The sequence below is a fragment of the Silurus aristotelis genome (genome assembly GCF_946808225.1).
Source record: "Silurus aristotelis genome assembly, chromosome: 14".
NCBI lineage: Eukaryota > Metazoa > Chordata > Actinopteri > Siluriformes > Siluridae > Silurus > Silurus aristotelis.
Genome location: NC_139587.1, coordinates 22,746,726 through 22,769,589, shown reverse-complemented (window position 1 = coordinate 22,769,589; position 22,864 = coordinate 22,746,726). Strand labels below are relative to the sequence as shown.

Sequence of the window (22,864 nt, the reverse complement as noted above, 5' to 3'; positions counted from 1 at the left end):
AGCTCTAAAGCGTGGACCACCTGATGCCTGCTGCTCGCTTTTATCACTCCAGTCCATCCAGTGCTTATAAGAGTCATCTCTGTGATCACACAGTTAAAAGACAATGTCTATCATTAATTTTGCAGCTGTTTACTGGAGCGTCCTGCTTGCTCATGGTGTACTTCTAGTGAACTGACGCACTGCTTATTTGTGCTTAAACCACTAGAACAATCTGAGGAGTAGTAGGTTTAAGTGCTTTTTAAAAAAGCATCAATTCTAATCTACTAAAGGCCAGTTATTTACTATAATACTTAGTGCTTTTTATCCTTTCATAGTTACATTTGTGAAAACATCCCTGAAACATGTCGGTTTGTGTATGGACTTGTTTTACAGCAGATTTCCAAGATTTTGCTAGGTTTCACAGAGGTCCACCAGTTTTTTGGAGCATCAGGTCAGTAAACTCACAAGGATATTTAATTTTAAGCCTCTTAAATATCATGTATTATTATTTTTAATACACTGCACTCCAAAAGCTCAGTTTTGCAGACTTTGTTTTTCCATCAGAGACTGGCAAAAAGACAGAATCAGATTGCAAACTTTCAAATCCTGAAGCTGTGGCCTGAAAAGTGCACAAACGTTATCGGACTCAGATTATACACTGTTTAATGAGAATGGTGCTGAGATTTTATTGTTCTTATACACAGTGTGATAATACTTGCAAACAATTGTGTATAATTTAACACTATGTTTGGAATTTTAAAGCTTGAACATGTTTCTTGTAAAGGCAATAGTGTCAGGCTGCAGTGTGCCATCCTTAATCCAAACTTGCCGTAACCTGAGCAGAAGTCTGTACATGGTTGACGCATGATGTACTCATTCCAGCGTAGAGCGGAAGATTAGAAATCAGGAGAACAAGTGACGTGACCGGTGAGACCAGAATAACAAGACAAATACACCCATGATGAAAGTGTACTACCATGACTGGTCATGTTATTAGAGCGAAATCTAGCTAATAAATTAAACAGGTTCTTATGGTTTGAAAGCCAGTGCTTCAAGCTAAATCCTAGACCCTTGTGAGTGTGTGTGTGTGTGTGTGTGTGTGTGTATATATATATATATATATATATATATATATATATATATATCTATATCTATATCTATATATATATATATATATATATATATATATATATATTCTTCGGGCTTTCTTGTGAGCCAGCTTCAGAAGAGGGTTCCTTCTAAGAAGACATCCATGCAAACAGACTTGTTGCAGCATGCGGCATGTTGTCTGAGTACTGACAATAGGACCTTCCGCTTCTGCAACCTCTAAAGCAATGCTGGCAGCACTCATGCATCTTTTTTAAAAGCAGCTTCTGCACCTGAGGAAATCAGCATCACAGCATGAGGACTCAATTTCTTTAATGGACCCTTGCGAGGTCTGTTCCGAGTGGAGCCCGTCTTGGAAAACCTCTGTATGACCCTGGCCCCTGTACCTTAACTCGGTTTCAAGATGTTACAGATCTTCTAATAGCCTGGGCCATATTTGTGGAGAGCAACAATTCTAATTCTTAAATCCACAGAGAGTCTTTGCCATGAGGTGCCATGTTTAACATCCAGTGGTCAGTATGAGAGAATTGTACACAAGGCACCACATTATAACTGCTCTAATACAAGATACACACATTTGTATGATCCTATCAAACAGACTAAAACTTGAACATGATGAATAGGACATGTGGCTCTGTATGGTTAAAAGATGCACAGCTGTTATCACTTAGGGTGTACTCACTTTTGTTGACAGACAGTAATGGCTGTTATTTTCAGAGGACAGTAAATCGGTACTGCTGTACAAGCTGCACATTGACTTAAATATATCAAAGCTTTATTTCTATAGTATTGAGAAGATCTACTAAAATGGTTGCTGAAATGTGAGGGGTGATATATATATATATATATATATATATATATATATATATATATATATATATATATATATATATATATATATATATATAATTTAAATGTTTGAGAGTAAAAACAAACTGGTTTGTTTACACAGCATCTTGCTGGAGAACAGTTCCTGCTCAGTGAAATCTGCAGTGACGTCTTCACCATGTTGAAGGAAGTGTTGAAGGATGATCTTAACCTGTAATATATAATGCATGTTTGGTACCGTGTCCAACCTGCTTAACCAGAAACTCACAAACGTATTTAAAGAGTAAAGTGAGTAAACATATAGCACAAGACATTGAGGTGGTGTCCTTCTCTGTGAAACATCATAGTCAAGGTAATTGGCTATATCTTTTTTTCTGCATTATATACAACCTGCATATTCATACAACACTAAATTGTAGGTGGTGCTTTTTATTTTTGACCAAAACATAGAGAAGGTTAACAAATTTTCTGATTGAAACCGTCAAGATCCTAAAGCTTGAAGTGTGAAAAGTGCACAAAATGCTCTAATAATGCCTGGGTAATGAAAATGGTGCTTACATTTATTTTTTGTGTAATGTGTAAAGCATGGACACAATTTAGTCCATTTAGTTTATTAGAAATATTAGTGCAATTATTAACTATTTCTCAATTAGAAATAACCTTGAGCTGATTTCTTTCAACTTTCAACTTTCGTCGTCTTTAGGTATAATAATCTCAGCATTATACCTAAAGACAGGTGGCATTACAGAATAGACCCCTGTCTGAGACGCATTAGGATGTGTATGGATAGATGCAAATAAATCTTTGGCAATTGGGGCTCTTTACAATATAATAAGAGTTTTCACATCAATATTGCATACCTCAATAATTCTTTATTAAGTGGTTTTTATTCTGAAGCTCAAACTTGAACTTCATCAGGTAGCACTGATGCTCACATTTCAGGAAACTAGGAGTACTACAATACCAAAAAAAGCATTGCTCATGATATTAATCTTGCTTTCTCACTGGCAAATCAAAGGGGTGTCACAATTTCACTAGCTGGTGTTCTCCGACCCCAAACTTCAAGCAAGCTAGGATACAGTAAGAAATGACTTTCACTCAGCCAACATTCACCCTCTAGCAGTTTAGTAAAGTTTTCAAGAGACAAAAACGAGTTGTCGGATTGTATCACAATAACACAACATTCAACTGAAAAGTAAATTTTTGGTAGCATTGTTGTGTCTGACAGATTTTTTTTGTTTTGCCTACTGCTTTGTTTTTGTCCATTTCCTCTCATTGTACAGTCTATATTCTGTCCCAAACACAAAAATTTGATCTCAGCTGAATGGTAGGACTGACTGGTGCCCTGCTACGTTGTGTGTGTCCTTTTTGTGTAAGATTGTGTGTGAGATTTTTATCTGGACATTTTTTTTATTATAGGATTAATTGATTAATTGATATATATTTGTTTATGTGTTGGTGTATTTGTTTTACAAAAAACGCAGCGGCAAAAATTCTTCCTTTCGCTTGAATGTAAGTTAAGTGGAACATAACAAAGTCACTGCCTTGACATTTAGGCCAGCATGAGGTCCTCACAAACATTTTCAAACGTGTAATTTTGATGTATAACCTTTTGATATAGAAATATATTCAAATATTTAAGATAGCAGCAGGTTAGCTATTTTTACTTTCAAGAACTGAATGTTTTATTTGAAGAAACTAAATTAAGCCAAGAGGTTTTCTTTCGGTTTTCGAGGTTAAGGTTAGGGCTAAGCGTGTCTATAAGCTGTCTTATAGAACGATGGGAGGTTGTGAAGGACCAAATGCTTCTATGGAAGCAGCAATTTATTGATGATATTTAGATCTTAACTCTTGGTCATCTTGTTCTTTTTGAAGTTAAGCAGATAAGAATCTGTGTCAAGTACAATGCTGAACCGGGTTGGAATCCCACACGTTAGCTTTTATATAACAGTATTAAGGTGTTGAGGACGCAGTGTAATAATTGCAGAGAGGAAACTGCTGATGCAATCTTGTGTGCTGGACCGGCCGGTTTAACGCTGCGTTTGTGATGTGAGCACGAGTATGTCATCTCTTTTAGCACCCATTAATCTATCTCGCTTTCCTGACCGTGTGTCTGTGGGAGACAAAGATAGAGAAAAGTATTCTAATAAATTACATTACACAATTTATATTTAAAGAAATCACATGTAAATATGACTTTCCTGGGTCATGCTTTAATAATACCTTTTTCTTCTTTTTAAACTAGAATTTTTCTCCTTTTCATTTCTAATCAGAAGTTAACAAGTAACCCATTGACAAAATCCACAATCTGTTCAAGTACTCCATTACACACATTCACAAATAACAAGCAAACTGTTGCAAGCAATGTGCCCAGTGTTCCCAGTTCTAAATCCACCACAGGCCTGCACAGGATAGAACCTAGTTCTGATTAATGAATGAACTATTCTGGGTTGGAAACGGTTTAGTCTTGTGTTATGGATTTTGCAAGATGGTTTCTAATTTTACAACTGTTTTGCATAAATCAAGTGCTAATGCTTTCTTCTTTGGGCGTTGTTCTACTTGAGGAGCTAAAATATTCATCTCTAATGCAAACAATGCATTAAAAAGGTGTCGCCTCAAACAATCGATGATGTTCGTTTTCCGGGACGGAAATGGTTTTGTGGAAATTTTTAATCCCAACAGGTACGAGCTTCAAGCAAGAGCTTTGAGTTTATTCTATGGGTATTTTAAACACATCCTCATTATGATGGACCTTGAGGTGACACTGTAAGCTAGAATAATTCTAAGCTGATGGAGAAATTGACACACTGTCAAGAAGCTGAAGGTTTGCGTTGTCTGACAGGAACGTTACACACGAGAGCGGTGATGCTGATGGCAGCATTGAGTTATTTACTCTAAGTGTGATTGAGGGAGTGAAGTGCGAGCAGCTTTTTACTTCAGTTTCTCAACTCGTCACACCCAAAATCATGGCATAAACTGTCATTTTTTTTATATAGCGTTATATAAAAGTTGTACATAAATGATTAGAAATAACTTGAAAATGGTACACATCTTTTGATGGTCAACATCTCATTACTGTAAAACAAACACAATTACTGTAAAACAAAAACAAAGACAGCTTTTCTACACAGAAAGGACATGTAGAAATCTTCCAAAATGTATAACCAAAGAAAAATCTGAATTCTTATGAAACATTAAACTGAAGGACTCCATATACCCACCTTGATCCCTTCATGGAAATAGCATCTACAGGAAGGTGTCTGTCTGTCTGTCTGTCTGTCTGTCTGTATGCATCTATCTATCTATCTATCTATCTATCTATCTATCTATCTATCTATCTATCTATCTATCTATCTATCTATCTATCTATCTATCTATCTATCTATCTATCTATCTATCTATCTATCTATCTATCTATCTATCTATGCCATACCATACCATACCATACCATACCATACCATACCATACCATACCCAATACTGCAGACTAAAACTGGTAGAAAATGGCCTACATCAGCAAAGTTTTGGCCTATATATTGGCCCATGGCTGTGGAGACTTCAGCTAAAAGAGCATTAGTAAAGTCTGGCTCTGATGTTATGTGAGGAGGTGTGAGGTGCAGTCAGTGTTCCAGTTCATTCTATAGGTGTTCACTGAGGTTTAGGTCAGGGCTTTGTTCAGGACACCTTAGGTCTTCTATTCTAACTTTGACAAACAATGTCTTCATGGAGCTTGGTTTGTGCTCTGTGTTCTATATACAGTAGGTCTATACGGTTTGGTGAAGATACACATATGGATGTGATGAATAGGTCCTTGTAAATGTGGGTATATAGTGTATTAAGAATTCTATGCTTTCCACTTTATACCATCCTCTATACCATTACAGACAAACAGCATTAGTAAATAAGATGTGCTCTTAGCAAGTGTTGTGTCAGTTTGGGTTTCCACAAAAGCACGCATTGAAAGTGTCAACACCTGCTATGATGGAGACAGCCGCGACCTGGCAGCTGGAGATACGCAGCGCTGCCTGTGCTCCCTCTGGGTTTGTGTGAGTGACAGCTGTCAGCTACTGTGTGTACCTGCACTTCAGTGGCTTTACTGATGCAGCACAGATGTTTGTTATTATGAAGAACAGAAAGAAAGCAAAATTACAATATTTGAGATTTTGAGATTGTGTGGTCTGAGCCGGTTTTGGAGAATGCACAGATGATGTTTTCCTTTTTCCAAGTTCATGAAAGTCTTCATATGTACTACATTCGTTTTTTGTCTTTTTTTAAAGATTAGAGGTGCCTATGAAGTGGATGTCTCAGACCTTTTGGGTGAGGTGTTGATTAATCTTCTGTTACAGCTCTAATAATATTTCCAACCGTAAGGCGGGGTTATTTGCTGTTTCTAATTTTATCACTACTTACACATGGACCAGGCAGATGCTCTTATCTAAGGGTAATGCTAAATAAATTCTGAATGCATTGCTATTAAACAGAGATTTACTTTAATTTATATGGTGGAGCATTCAGCTTATAATTGAAGGATTCTCCAGTGTCATTGCTTTCTAACATGCAGTGATTTTTCCACCAAAGGAAAGTCTCCAGGACAGAGCATGTTGTGGTTTCCTGGTGATATGTCAAGCTGCATTTTTTGTCTTATTAACTTAAAACAATATAAGTGAAAAGATACCGCTGAAACATGTATTATAATGCATGTGACAACTGGAAGCAACATGTTTTATTACATTGAATGCACCTGTAAATTGATTTAAATTGTTGCCAGTTATTTTGACAATAATTAAGACATGCTGAATAATTGAAGAAAAAAAATATATATAAATGGAATCGCTGACAAATTAGTGTCATATATTAGATATAGATATACAAATTAGATGTAGAATTCATAATAATTGTAAAAATATTTAAAAAAACACTTCAGGATCTACTGTTATAATGACAGTAATCAGTATCTTTGCTCGTTTTTTGTCATTGCATATTTTCCTCATAGAGTTTGACCTGAAAGTTTTATTCCTTACATGCTTTTTATATACAAGACAATGACTCATTTTTGAAATCAAGTCTTTATGTACTGTTCAGAGTACATTGGCACAGCAAGTAGCATTGGCGCTTCACAGCTCCAGGGTCACTGGTTTGATCGGGAGTTTGCTTTACTGTGGAATTTTACTATCATTTGGTCACAGATATGATTTACATTAATATTAGAAGAGATTACTGATGTATATCTGACAGAAATATGAATTTCCTGCAGCTTTATGTGGCACATTCAGAATAGTCCTCACTTACTCCATCAGTAATCCACAGTGGTGTCCTTGATAGCAACATATGCCTCCATGCTATGCAATATTCCACAGGCCTTCATATTTACATTTACACACACTCACACCCACACACACCCACACACACACACACACACACACACACACACACACACACACACACACACACACACACACAGGTTGTCTGCTCTATGTTTTGCATTTTCTCCCAGGTGTTTATCAGTTTTGCACAATAAGTATGCATCAGGCAGTCTGACCAGGAGTCATATTTTCTGCATTAAATCCAAAGCACTAGAATTAATGCATTTTATTTCTGTATCATTTGTATATACTCTATAATCATAAACAATATTTGACCATAAAATATGAGCATTGATTTATTTTGTAATAATAATAATTTCTGCTTGTAATATTTATTTTCTTTGTTCTTCAATTAAAAATATCTACAGCACTGAGCAAAAATCTTGCAAGGAAATGCTGAAAGCAAAGATGCCTTCAAAAACAAGGCAATGTTTACAAGAGGATGAAGTAAACTATAATAAACAAATCCAAGTCAATGTTTGTGGTGGCAAGCCTTCACTTGTTAAAAATGCATCAGTAATCTTAGGTACATATTTGTCTGGTTTTATAAAAAAAAAATAATAAATTGGCCAGTACATCTTTCTAAACATCTAATCTTGGAGAATCTCTGACAGTTCTTCTGGAGATTCCAGCTGTCACGTTTGCTTCTGTTTTAGCAGGTAAAACCTGACAGCCTTCGTTATGTTCTATGTCTGAAAATGGTCTATTACATAACTTATTTTTTTTTAATACACAAAATATCCGTGTAGCATTGAATTTTTTCTGGGAAGAAATGTTTGGAAATTAATTGTAAATGCCTTTACTGAGCCAATGATGCAGATTGGCTATAACATTAAATTCTCTGGGAGGAGAAGTGAATATAATGAAATATCTTGTTACAAAGGAAGAGGAAGAGCACCACAGAGGAAGAGCACCACAGATGCCTTATTTGCTTTGAGGATGCTGATGGAGAAGTATAGAGAAGGACAGAAGGAATTGCATTGTGGATTTGTGGATTTAGAGAAAGCGTACGACAGAGTGCCAAGAGAGGAGTTGTGGTATTGTATGATGAAGTCAGGTGTGTCAGAGAAGTATGTGAGGGTGGTGCAGGACATGTATGAGGACAGTGTGACGGCAGTGAAGTGTGCAGTAGGTACGACAGACTGGTTCAGGGTGAAGGTTGGACTGCATCAAGGATCGGCCCTGAGCCCTTTCCTGTTTGCAGTGGTGATGGACAGGTTGACAGACGAGGTCAGACAGGAGTCTCCCAGGACTATGATGTTTGCGGATGATATTGTCATTTGTGGTGAGAGTAGGGAGCAGGTTGAGAAAAGCCTGGAGAGGTGGAGATATGCGTTGGAGAGAAGGGGAATGAGAGTCAGTAGGAGTAAGACAGAGTACATGTGTGTGAATGAGAGGGAGGGCAGTGGAGTGATGCGGTTGCAGGGAGAAGAGGTGGAGTCAACAGTGCAAAGTAATGGAGAGTGTGTTAGAGAAGTAAAGAAAAAAGTGCAGGCAGGGTGGAGTGGGTGGAGAAGAGTGACAGGAGTGATTTGTGATAGTAGGGTATCTGCAAGAATGAAAGGGAAAGTTTATAGGACTGTGGTGAGACCTGCGATGTTGTATGGATTAGAGACAGTGGCAGAAAAGACAGGAGGTGGAGCTGGAGGTGGCAGAACTGAAGATGTTAAGGTTTTCGTTGGGAGTGACGAGGATGGACAAGATTAGAAATGAGTTTATTAGAGGGACAGCGCATGTAGGATGTTTTGGAGACAAGGTGAGGGAGGCGAGATTGAGATGGTTTGGACATGTGCAAAGGAGGGACATGAATTATATTGGTAGAAGAATGCTGAGGATGGAGCCACCAGGTAGGAGGAAAAGAGGAAGGCCAAGAAAGAGGTTCATGGATGTGGTGAGGGAAGACATGCAGGTAGTTGGTGTGAAAGAGGCAGATGTAGAGGACAGGGTGGTATGGAGACGGATGATCCGCTGTGGCGACCCCTAATGGGAGCAGCCGAAAGAAGAAGAAGAAGAATCTTGTTACAAAGGCACCTTTCATGGGGTTTGATAATATATTAAGCAGCAAGTGACCAGTCAGTCTTCAAATTTAATACGCTGGAAGAGGAAAAATGGGGAAGCATAATATCTGAGAGACTTTGAGAAGAGCCAGTACATGTATGTGATGGCTAGCAGACTGGGTCAGAGCACCTCCAAAATGACAGGTCTTGTGGGGTGTTCTTGGATTACAGTGCTTAGTACCTAACAACAGTAGTCCAGGAAAAGACACTCAATGAACCATATACTCATGAGCACTCAAGACTCATTGATGTGTATGAGAAGTGAAGGTATGCTGGTCTGGTCTAATCCCAGAGAACATCTAATGTAGCAGTAAAAAAAGAGCTAAAATAAAATGTTGGCTCTGACAGAAACGAGTCAAAACACACAAGAGATTGCAGCTGTATAGCTGCTGAGTTGTCAGAATAGCCATGCTGATCAAGAAGGTAAGCTGGTGGAGGCAGTGTTTTGCTCTGGGCAATGATCTGCTGGGAAATCTTGTCACCTGGCATTCATGTGGATGTAACTTTAAATGAACCAGCTACACAAACATTGATTACGAAATTGCATTTCTTTAGGGAGGTGTGTGGGGTTAGCGCTAAAGCTTCAGGCAGTGTATAGATTGTCTCTTTGTCTTTATATGGAAACATGGAAAACTATTGATGAATCTACACACGACTGTAGTTTAAACAACACAACCGATTTAACCAACACGTGGTTTCCTTTCTTTTGTATTGAGAAGTTGCTTATGTTCATGTGGTGGGCTCACAAGAGGGGGTGAGGTGTGTGAGCAGCATGGGAGATCAAGTCTCTGATGAGGGCTGTCACGTATGCCTGAAGCTGAGTCACCCTGAGAGATTAATCTAGGGAATAGATCCTAACAAATGGCCCTTTTGAGACCTTTGATATAAACACAAATATAGTAACCAGTAAAATATGTCGATATCTGTGTCACATAAAAAGATTTATCTCGGCTGATATCTCGACATTAGCAGTTATAACAAATCCTCCTGAATGCTAGTCAAGAAATCAAAGGGTTTTGAAGAAAAAAACAAACTAAACACAAAAATTTCAGTGAGAGTGTGTTAATGTGCTGTGTAAGATTTGTTAAGGCCCAGGATGTTGTGATCAGTGAAACGGTCTACTGCAATGTCCTCAACAAAACACTCGTGCTCGTATACAGCAGTGTGAGACGCAGACCTCCAGCAGAGCATCATGTTTTGTTCGCTGCACAACAGGGGGTTCTTGTGATGCTCCATTTTTTTAATTTCTCTCTCCCAAAGAAAGCCTCCCAGCAAAGCAGATCTATGTTTATGTCCCTGCTCAGTGAGCGCCGGCTTTCTTTGCGTTCATTTGTTTCACACTAGATTTGTTTTTAGCCCTTAGAATGGTACAAGATCATTAACAAAAATGCAGAGATAACATTATATTTTGGTCAAAATGAACACAATGTTTCTTTAACCTTAAAATATCATTATTTAGTCAATTATTTAGGCCGATGTTTAGTTTTTCACCAGTTTCTTAAGTTAAAAAGGCTTAACCAAAAGTCACATGACCACCACATGTTATTAATTATTAAAATGTCATGCACTACATGTTATATATATATATATATATATATATATATATATATATATATATATATATATATATATATATATATATATATATATATATAAAAGCTACATTTGTCTATATTTACAATATTTTCACTTCAACATCAACTTCAACACAAACATCAATTTGGGCAGTGTGCACACTTTATAACTCAGTTTGATGAAAAACAGACACAGAAGAAAAGTCCAGGGGCAGCTCTCACTTCTTGTGGAGTGTCTTTAAATTTTTATTTTTTTATTCTATAACCTACAGCATGCAGGAGAATTCAGCCTGAATGGGATACAAGGTCTATTTGATGGTAAAAAGCTCACACATGCACATTCACACCCTCTTTTACACCTAAGCACAATTTAACTTTTTTTTTTGATGGTCGGAGGAAACCAGAGAACCCTGAGGAAGCCCACAGAACATGCAAAATCATGTTCTCATGAGTGATGTTTTTACACATTTAAAGATGTCATGACATTTCATATTAATCCAAATGTTGATCCCAAAATTTTGCAACAGTAGATAGATAGTTTATAATCCACGCCACCAGGTGTGAGTCCACTCCCATCTTTGCTAGTTTATCTCTGAGGATCAGCGGCTGGATAGTGTTGAAAGTGATAGAGTGGTCCAAAAATGTAATTCTCATAGTCTCGCTGTCACTGTCTAAGTGTGATAGGGTTCAGTGTAACATGTAGATAATGGCATTCCTCATCCCCGTCTTTTCCTGGCATGCAAACTATAGAGGGTCAAGGGCATGGCGGAACTGTGGCCTCATGTGGTGTTGCAGCACCCGCTTCATGGTGTTCATTACGTGAGACATCAAGGCGAATAAATTTCCTAATGGCAGCTGTTACCAATGCTAGAAATATTATAGAAGTGGAAGCTCAGTATTTAGGATATTGAATATCTGATTGGAGTTCAGTTCCCAGCACCAAGAGGCAACCACTGCTGGGCCCCTGAGCAAGGCCCTTGAATCTCAATTGCTCAGTTATATTTGTGCGATCAATATAAGTCTCTGTGGATTAAGAGTGTCAAATGAAGTAAATATAAATGCCTTTCCATTTCCAATTCTAGGTTGGTTATAATCATAAATACTCTTTCCCATATCACAGTGTGTGTGTGTGTGTGTGTGTGTGTGTGTGTGTGTGTGTGTGTGTGTGTGTGTGTGTGTGTGTGTGTGTGTGTGTGAGTCATTCATTGCAAATCAAAGAAACAGCTCCACATGTGCCTCTGAACTTCAAACAGTTAATTAGAGTGTGACAGTCGTTCGCTGTGTCCCACAACAGCCTGCAAGCACATAATGCACATCTCAGTCTTAAATACAGAAAGCATGTCTCGGGAGAAAATTAAACAACTGGATGGCTTGTTTTGCTGCTATTATTATAGCTGTTGAGGAGGAGGTTGGGCACACTATAGTTTGTTCTCAGATGCCACCTAAGCCTAGAAATTTACTGATATGTTGTCACATTAAATGAGCTTGTTAGCATTGCATTGGATTTTTGTTCCTCTAATTTAAATAAAAAAATCCCCACAAGCCTCCAAAAGATTTAATTTCTCCCAAATCTGAACAACAACAAAAATCAGTTTTTGTATGTCTGTTGTTGGAAAGTCCTCAGTTTGTTTTCTTATTCTGGACAGATTTAAACAAAAATCTCTGACAAACCTTTTGTTAAGAGAAAGTGGAGAATGAAACAATAGAAAAAAAGGTTTGGAAACTCGCTTTTTCTACAGAGAACCACTGGAGTGTAGAAAGAATGACTGGACTGAGAGTTTTATCTGTATTCTTGGATAAATCAGTGCTAACAGGAATTATGTAGGCATGCTTACGGGATTCCGTCAAGGGCATTAGAATGCACTTTGTCTTAGTAATTTTATATCCACTTCTGCCTCTGAAGATGTTGAATATTTTAGGCCACTGAGAGATAAAGGATGATCACTTTGATAAGTGCAACAAGATGTCAACCTTAAAAAGGGAACAATGATGCCTAAGGATTTGAGTGATTTGAGGAGGTATCCTATTGCAGTGCTTGATCTAATAGCTTTAGGGAAAGGACAAAAACCAGAGGTAACAATGAGCACCCTGTGTGGTTTGTCTCCGCTGAGCTCAAATGCACCGTATTGGCAAATTCATTTTACCACTAAAGCAGAGATAGTGCATATATCAAGAAACTTGCATGATGTTGACCATCGGAGTGCAGCCAGGCAATAAAACAATCATACTCTGATTATTTATGGCATCTATAAAGATTTTTATTCCTTTAAGTTCCATTCACAAAACACAAACTGTAACTCCAAACTGTCTTTATTTATTCATTATTTATAGCCGTCTATTTTTAGGGGCGTAAGGGGTTTTAATATTACCTGACAAATTGGCAGTGGTGGACAGTAACAAAGTAACTTTATCACGTATTTGTACTTTACTGAAGTATTTCCATTAGAGGAGACTTTTACTTTAACTTTACTACATTTCACTACATTTGTGAAATCAGTCATTCCTTTTTATTGAGGAGTGGATTAAAAACTTCACTGGTCGAACCACCAATCAGGGTCGAGCGTGCACTTTGTTTTGATTGCCACTTGGTATCTACTTAAATTTAACATACAGTTCAGTCAGTTCAACTGCGAACAGAGAGGAATAAATAATAAAAGAATCTCCTGACTCTCAGGTCTTATTGGCACAATCTTATTTTAAGTAGTTTTTAAGAAGGTTCAGGATCATTTTAATAGATATTAATCAGTGTATGACTAATTAATAATAATTATTTATAGATTGGTGTGCTAAGTAGTGTCTTTTCACTTAACTGAGTTACTTAAGCAAGAGTCTTGTGACAAAAATTATTATAGGACAACAGCCATAATAAATCATAGTACAGTACTTTGAATACTTAAGTACATTTAAAGGTAGTGATTTTACTCAAGTGGAAGTTTAAAGGGAGCAATTTTACTTTTATTGGAATAATATTTTACCTAGTGTGTATCCACTTTAACTTAAGTACATGGTTGTTTGTCCACCACTGGAAACAGGACAATAATAATCCAAGCACAATAACAGATGTAATACCTTTGATAAAGTGATATCATTTTATACCTATCACTTCATGCATATCACTGGAACAAACTATGTTGCAAATCAGTAGTTTGTGTCATTAAGAAGGTTGTGAATAATATCTTAATCAGCACTTGACTGATTTTTGAAATTTTCATCACAAAAAATTCATTTGTAATCATCGGTGAGATTTGTCAATAGCATGAGGACTAAATGCAGTATTTCCCTTTATAGATATATAAATGCAAGTATATGAATAAACTATAACTATCAATTATTGACCTTCCCGAGTGTTTTTGGGAGGTGTGTAGAAACTCGAGAACACATAAAACACAAAAATAACAAGGAAAACTACCAAAGATAGACAACCCTGTTCTTCATAATAAAAATCACAATTACTTCAGTTCAAATGTTAAAACCCACTGGTGCATTCAGAGTTAGATCCCTTAACCATGGCTGCTTCTGAATATTTGCTTTCTTTAATAAACGTGCTATTTGAATCTCCTGCCTTCTCATAGGCCGCCCCGGTGTCTCAGAGTCCATAAGCGACTATTTATACCACTTATAGCTAGAAATTACCTGCTTGTTACTACATAGCTTTCCTGTAGCTAACTGAATTAGAATAATGTGTTTGGGTGAATAACTAAATAATTTGCCTGCACTTCAGGGAGTTTAAATATACCGTTCACTTTTTCGGGACCGGCATGAAGCACACCACCCGAGTCCCTCATTATAATTTCATCTCAGATCATTTAGTCTCAAAGCCAGAAATCTGCTGGGGTGCTTCTCATTAATGTGTTTGATGCATTTGGTGAATGACAGTCCATTTGATAGTCAAATTATTTTTAATGCATATCTTTTTTTCTGCTGTTTCAGTTTCTGCTTTGAGATGACTTGGGATTTGAAGTCAGGTTTTATGAACGTAGGATGCAATTATATATAATCTGCTTCCCATAATATTTCAGATATTAATGACTTGGTTGGTCTGATCGCAAATTAGCTTTTTAAATGCATTATATACCTGACAGGGTAATTTGTTTATGTGTTTATGGATAGAATGAGGCTAGCATGGTGGTGCAGTGTACAGTGCTGGTGCCTTATAGGTCCAGGGTTCCAAGACCCATCTGTGTGAGTTTCCTCTGGGTTTCCCTTTTTTACTCTACCTGTACAAAATCATGTCAGTAAACATGCAAGGGAAATTGTCGAAGATAAAGTCCCAGGAGGCTTGAATGAGTGTGCAAATGATGCACTGTGATTGACAATCTTTCCAGGGCGTATTCCTGCTACACGCCTGGATCCACCACAAAAGATAAAGCGTTTTCTGAAAAAGGGGTCATGGAGAATGTTCAAATGTTCAAAGTGTAAATACTGTGCTGGGAATTGCTTAATGTTCTACTTAAACGCCACCCATTATTTTTCTAACTTTCTTTTAATCCTTAATTTTTTCTTTATCCTTTATACCTCCATTATATCCAGTGGCCTGGACAATACACAATTCAAGTGTCTTTTGATCTTTTCTAAATAACTATTCTAAATAATTTAATACATATTTATGGACAAAAATGAATTCAAAAGTAAGTCAGTGATCCTGAGTTTAGACCAGAAGCATAGGCCTTGTTGGCCCTAATAGTCTGCCACTTGTTTCTTTCTTACCTTGTTTATTCTTCATCCCTTCTTTAAAGTGTACAGTTAACAATATCATACACAAGTATTCATTCCCTTTGAACCCTATCACTATGATGTAGAGTTACAATCTGGAACTGATGGATTTAAACATTATGTACTTACACAAAAACCCGTTATATTACTGAGGTGTGTGTGTGTGTGTGTGTGTGTGTGTGTGTGTGTTACAGATAACGTTGTCATTGATACATATTCACCACCTTTTTTTTTTTTTTTTGCATACTCCTGCTGTAACCCTAGAAAAAGTGGAAGTAATTTTTTCCCCCTTTTTTGCTGCACTAATAGAAAGTGATGATCCCAAACAGCTTGTGAATCAAAGTTGGATCTGTTCACATGAAAAACTGCAGAAATCCCCCGCACTCTTTTGACGCTGATGTATGCAGATTTACTCAGATTGTTAAACACTTGGGTTAATTCAGTTTCGGATTCGGAAATAAAAAGGAAATAATACCGGTGTGCGTGCATGCGTGTGTGTGTGTGTGGGGGGGGGGGGGGATTGCGGGGGGCGGCGGCTGTGTGGAGTTAAATTCGTGCTCATTTGTAATTGAAACCGAGGCGCAGCACCGTCATCGAGCAGCACTAAACTTGGCGGAGGTTGTGGTTCTGTCGGTGCTTTGGGGCTCGAGCTCGAGCTCGAGCTGTTGCTTGGCAGTGCGCGAGCAGCGTCTCGGGGGAGCGCAGGAATAGAAGCGGGCGTGCGCCGGCGCGCGCGTTTGCACTTCGCCAGTACCGCGACCGCGGCGTGACGCGGAGCTCCTCGCGCTCAAGCTCGCACGCGACACAAGTTGAGGGAGAGGTTTAAACAGGGAGGTTTTTTTTTTTTTTTGCGTTTGTGCGCGTTACGGCTTTTTCTTTCCTCTCTCTCGAGCCATGCCTGAGTTGTAAGCAAGACTGAACTGCACGAGCTGAGATACAGGAAATATGGACTTCCTGAGCATGAAGACACTTAAGGTCAGTGTTGGATTTATTTATTTTTTAATTTTATTGTATTTTTAATATACCTATATAACTCAAACTGTTCACACACAACAATGCAAAATAGCATTGAATAACCAATATCACACTGTCAGACTAGGTGAGGAAATCTCACACCAGCGTGTGTGTGTGCGCGCGCGCGAGATACTAATCACTGAAGAGTGTTTCACCAGTGACGGAAAAGACTGACTTTTCCCTCCTGTCCCAGATCATTGCCATCCCTCATGCACTGAATCGCAGACAGGCAAAGCACATTACATAACATCATCTCCCAGTGTCACAGAGACAGACAAAAGATCTCCTCAGCCGTTCCTCCTGCTGTCAGAGATTCGCAAGATCTTCTCTCGGATATCTTTGAATTATTTCGCACTGGGCTATAAATAGTATACACAAGCCTGCTCGTCCTCCCACCAAGCTAATAGGAAATGGATGCAGGCTAAAGAACAGGGTTTGGTGATGCAATGAAAAAACATACAATAATAATAATAATAATAATAATAATAATAATAATAATAATAATAATAATAATAAATCAAAGCAACACTTAATTACTTCATTGGTCTCATGAACAGCGTCTTGATCACTTGGCTTTTTTTGCACTTGTCCTTGATGATGTTTATAGAAAACATACTTTAGACTCGTGCATTTCCTTTTTTTTTCCCCATATAGAGGATGTGCATGTTCACGTGCGCTAAAAGTAAAAGAAAAAAAAAAAAAGCCATAAAGTTCCTTCAAATTACAATTAAGATTGCAAACTGTCTTCTGTCTGCTTCGATATGGCACATACTAACGATTCATTAAAAAAGTTTTTTTTTTTTTTGGCATGAATAAATGCCTGATGAAAAGTGTAATCGACTTGTTATTTAAAGTTACTGACAGCATGGCATTTAGGAAAGCCGCAGCATCCTTCAGAGAACAGCGTCTGGCCAATCGGGTGATGGAAACGCTATCTGTCTGTCTCTTTTAATGGGAGAAAGGGCACCTTTTAATTATTCATCTGGGATGTCAAACTATTCCTCAAAGGCTGTTATTCAGAGTGCAGCCGGTGAATTATGAATGACAGTAAAACAGCTTTTGAACACCCCCCTCATCCTCACACACATGGAGGTTTAGTTTCTTTGGTTGTTATGCGAAAAGCTCTTACAACAGCTGAAAGTGATTTTGACTTCTGCTGCTGCTGCAGCATCCATAATGGCTTCCTTTAATTCGGAGGAAACAGCACTTGTGGGAGTTCTCATACTGTTTAAGCACTAGGATAATGGCTGTTTGCTATGTACAGATCTGTTGTGCTTTAAAACAAGTGCAGAACGACAGGACGCGTCGGTGTGTTGTATTTGACTTGGTTTTTTTTTCATGTAGATGGGTGCAAAAGTATTCGTACCATACAGAGCGTCCGTGGTGGAGCTTTATCACAGTTTACTTTAGATTCGATGCCTTTCTCAGGTTGCCATTCCAAAGCAAGCAAATTTCTATACCTTTAATGTTTTGTAAACAATAAGAAACCTGACACTGTTTTGACCAGTAGTCATGCATAGACTTGTTTGATGTGCACTGCTAGACCAAAACTGTAAACATGCATGAATGTTGAGCTGTTAGCACATACATGGAGAATGGCATTTACACCATTGTACTGTTTTAAACTGACCACTTCTATCGTCATATAATTTCACCTGACGCGTATCTTAAATATTAATCAGGATAATATTAGATAGACAGGATATGAAAGTAGCTGCTGGTCATGACTAGGAAATGAGAGACTTTATGCCAGGTGTGTAGTGGCATTTAATATACACTACAAGAAGTTTTATCTTTACTTCTTACATTTTAACTTGAGTTTATTATTCTGCTGTTGGAATTTGTCAATTTCCCATTTGGGATGAATAAAGAATCTATCTATCTATCTGTCTGTCTGTCTGTCTGTCTGTCTGTCTGTCTGTCTGTCTGTCTGTCTGTCTGTCTGTCTGTCTGTCTGTCTGGAGCTGCTTGGAGTTCTTGACTTCTTGCCTTATCCAATACTTTCACTTTCCTCTTGCTTCACTTTTGGGTTTTAGTTTCCTATAAACTAAAACAATTACTCCACACCTGTTAGCCGGCTTTAAAATAGCTTTATTACTTTTTTCCAGGCTTAATTTTTACTCATCAGAATAAGACGAATCCATTTTTAGCGGGGGTTTCTTCCATAACTTCATGTGAAACTAACTTTAAATCTAAACTAGTCGCTTTAATAAAAGTGATAAGAAAAAACACTTCTGACCACATGTTCCTGTCAGAGGATCATTTGAGCCAATTGTGTGGTTTCTTTCACTTTACTGTGTTATAACTAATTTGAATAGAATGGAAATGAGCTGTCCACCAAACAAATGTATCCAGCTAACAGCATTTAAGGGCTAACAGACAGTTAACAAACTATTTCAGGGTAAAATGCTGGATGAATGTAATACAATAAATGTAAATACAATAATACAATAAGTGTAAACGACTAGCTCTAAATCATTTGTGGTTTCGCTTTGGTTCATGGTATATACTCATTTATTATAGGCCTAACAGCTTTAAAAAGCAAACACACACATACACACACACACACACACACACACACACACACACACACACACACACACACACACACACACACACACACACACAGACAAAACACTTTAGAATACCTGGCACAAACAGTGACAAGCCCACACACTATTTCTGACTGTGTTTGTCAGACTTCCTGTGAGCATGAATGTCAAGGACAGTGGTAGGCAGCCAGCAGAGAAAAGCAACAGGATTCGGTCTCACTCTGTATGATTAATAAGGCCATACGAGAACGCACAATTTTAACATTCAGTAAGCTACTCTGCGCTCCGCACTGTAGGATGCCAGGCTGGAGTACTGAGCAAATCCACGGGGGTGGCAGGTCACGGGGACAGTTAGAGTCGCTCTGGTCTCTTGTTTAAAGATCAGGCTGAACAGCTGCTTTGGAAGAAGCCCCAGCCAGCATTAGTGTGTGATTGATTTCCCTCAGGAGACAGCACACCTCATGTGTAAGGGAGGTCAACATATGGTATCAAGCCCCATTTCTAATAGTGAGTGTGTGAGAGAGACAGAGAAAGCAGGAGACTCTAACGGGAGCCTCTGAGGACGGTGCCATGACGGAATGAAATTCTGAATGCATGCAAACACACATTTGAGGTTACGGTCAGGGTGTCCTGGTTTCATTTGTGTATGTGTGTGTGTGTGTATGTGTGTGTGTGTGTGAGTCTTCAGTCATGTGATGTAGACAATGTTTACTATTTGCTCAGACAAAATGTTCAGAGTCCTGCTGAGCATAGCCTTATTTATTCTGTAGTGTGACATGTGAAAGAAGAGGATCTGTCAAGGTGCTTTCATTAGACTGTTTGATCCTAACCCCGGTGTGTGTGTGTGTGTGTGTGTGTGTGTGTGTGTGTGTGTGTGTGCGTGTGCACACGCACGCCCGCCCGCCCGCCCCCTGCATTTATTTTTTTTACTTGGGTTTCAACCATTCTGACACCATGCGAGGTGGTCTTGTTCTGCTCAATCAAACACAAACCTAGTTTCATTGCAGTTCTCCTGAAACAGGCTAGCTCTGCAAGTCTTTTTTTTCTTGATGTGAGCCGCTAAACTGAGCCACAAGGCACAACCTGAACCAACGGTCAGAAATTTGGAAGGATGAACCCAAAATAAAATAAGTTGTTGATGTGACACAAAATGTTTTACACTTGTCCTTAATTTCATTATTTTCATTATTTAATTTCTTTATGTTATACTGTATATACTGTATTTTTAGTTTTATAATTTTTATACATATTCTTGGTAAAGGATTATCATTACTTGGAAAAAAGAATTGTAGCTACTAAAATTGAAACTAAAGAAAAAATACTAGGCCAAGTCTATTAATTTCCTTATGTCAAGCTTATTTTATTGAATAGTCTGTGATTTCCCCAGTGATGTTGATGATAGTCTAGAACATGATAGATCATCTGGATATTGTGGGGGAAAATGGTGCGGTTCTGACGGCAGGAGTACATGGAGACATGTTTACATACCAATTTACATACTAATCCTTATTGTTCTTTAAGGATTTAATTGTTCATTGGATAGTAAGTATTCTAATAAAGGCTAATTGGATGATAATTATTTTTGTAAGGGCTGATTGTATAATCAGTATTCTTATAACAGCTGTTTATATAATAAGTATTCTTATACTGGCTTATTGGATAATACGTATTATAATAAAGGCTAACTTGATAATTAGTATTCTTATACAGGCTCATTAGATTATGAGTATTAAAATAAGGGTTAATTGGATAAGTATTTTTATAAGGGCTCATTGAAAAATGAGTATTCTAATAAAGGCTCATTGGATAATAAGTATTCTTAGAAGGGCTTATTGGATTATTCTTTGTTTTCTAAAATGGATCTTACAGTTCTTTGGTTCTCCTCAAAGGTCAACTAAAGAACCCTTATGGATCTAGAGTTGAACCTGGAGTATATGCTTGCATTCTTCAAGGGAATAGAAACATTTGTATGACATTTGTATGGATGGGCATCATGCACACACACTTCCACACATACTGTACATTCACAAATAGGGCAATAGTTAAAGCTCACGATCCGCTTACCAACATGTTGTTAGGTGGGAGGAAACCGAAGAAGGATGGAGGAAATCCACAGGGACAACACACAAAACTTTGCACAGATGGCATGTAACCCGAGCTCAAGATCAAATCAGGAACCTTGGAGCTGTGTGGTAATCCACCGCATAAACTAGGTATAAAGCACCTGCTGAAGATAAATGATGATTTAATGAGAAATGCACTTTACTGGTGCTTCATATAATTTTTTTTTTTAGTCAGTTGTAGTTGTTTCAAAAAATTTTTTTACGTTTTAAATCATGCGAAAATCTATTTGCATTTACATACTACATGGTTTTACATTAAAGTAGACAAGCTGTTTTCCTTCATTACCAAGTAATCTGAGATATTGCTCAGTGCAATTTGTTTAATGAAAAATTAGGTTGATTTCTAAATCCACGATTCTCACAGTAAAATGTCACACTCACATGGGCTTAAAAAAAATCAAAGCACAGGTCTCAGGTGTACAACCATCAATATTAAAGCTGAGACAGCGAGGGAAAACTAAGGGTCATGACAGGGACACTTTCTTCACTGTCAAGCAATGTCTTATTCGAGGTGAAGAAATCAATAAGAAACAAAATTAAATTAGCATTAGTGTTGTGTAGTGTTGGAGAGCACTGCCAGTTTTTATCCGATCATTTAGATACAGAAGCGCTGATCAGGATCAAAGTAATTTGTTGTGGATCTTTGATAACGGGGCAAATAGACTTTTTTTGTTGTGTCTAAAATTATATTTCTATTCTGTTGTGTATGTGTGTGGATTTTGATTTTAATTGACATATGTGTATGTAGTCTTTGAAATTCTAAGATGAGGTAAATGTTCTGATTGTGGTAATATTACTGAAATTTATTTCTCCAGCTGATCATGCTAAAACTATACACATTTACCGACCGGTCACATTTATTAAGTATTTTAGAAACAGATGATTTCATGCAATTTTCATGCAGACAGCCTGTAGCAAAAAAACAACATATTTATAACAAAAAATTATCCTGTGACAACTTATCAAATAGACATTTCTACCTGCAGAGCTGCCACTGTGTGTAGTTTTTCATGTTCTCAATATGTCTATGTGAGATTTCTTCTGGTTCTCTTCACTTCTCAGCTTCTCAACCTTCCCTTAACCTTCCCTCACATTTTTTCCATAGATGTGAATGAGTATTTGAAAGAATGTGCAAAGTCTCCTACATTAGAGTGGCATCTCATTCAGGTTGGATGTGCCTTATACCAATAGTTTCCATGAACACTAAAACTCTGTGATGCTGAACAGGATAAAGGAGTCTAATGAATGAAGGAATGAATAAATGACTGCTGGAATGTACAGACTCATCAGGTCATTATAGTTCATCTTTTTTAACAAAAACATGTCATCTAGGAAAATTCCATTATCCATAACCCAAAGACTTTATAGGCCTTTTATATAAACTTTGTTGATATTATAGCTGAAGAAGATTACTTGCACCTGTGGTTACATTTAAAATAGTGTTTAACTGGACAACCACTTGAAAAACATTTTTTCTAGTGCATGTATTGAGATTAAATACCTTTTACCTTCCTGCTGAATTTGAGACCGAATTTGAGCTCAGTTTTTAGAGCAG

The 22,864-nt window shown here is 37.6% G+C and overlaps 1 protein-coding gene across 2 annotated transcripts in view; it reads left to right on the top strand.

Annotated features, from left to right (window-relative positions):
- Positions 1–2,043: 2,043 nt before the first annotated feature.
- The window catches only part of LOC310736902 (carbohydrate sulfotransferase 8), a 64,136-nt gene continuing 43,315 nt past the window's right edge, over positions 2,044–22,864 (top strand). The window contains exon 1 of one of the 2 annotated variants that reach the window (XM_083560894.1): positions 2,044–2,266. The gene's annotated coding sequence lies outside the window, so the exon portion shown is untranslated. Of the gene's footprint in view, positions 2,267–16,154; positions 16,596–22,864 lie in introns of those variants that run through there. The other variant, XM_083560893.1, reaches the window with a different exon arrangement.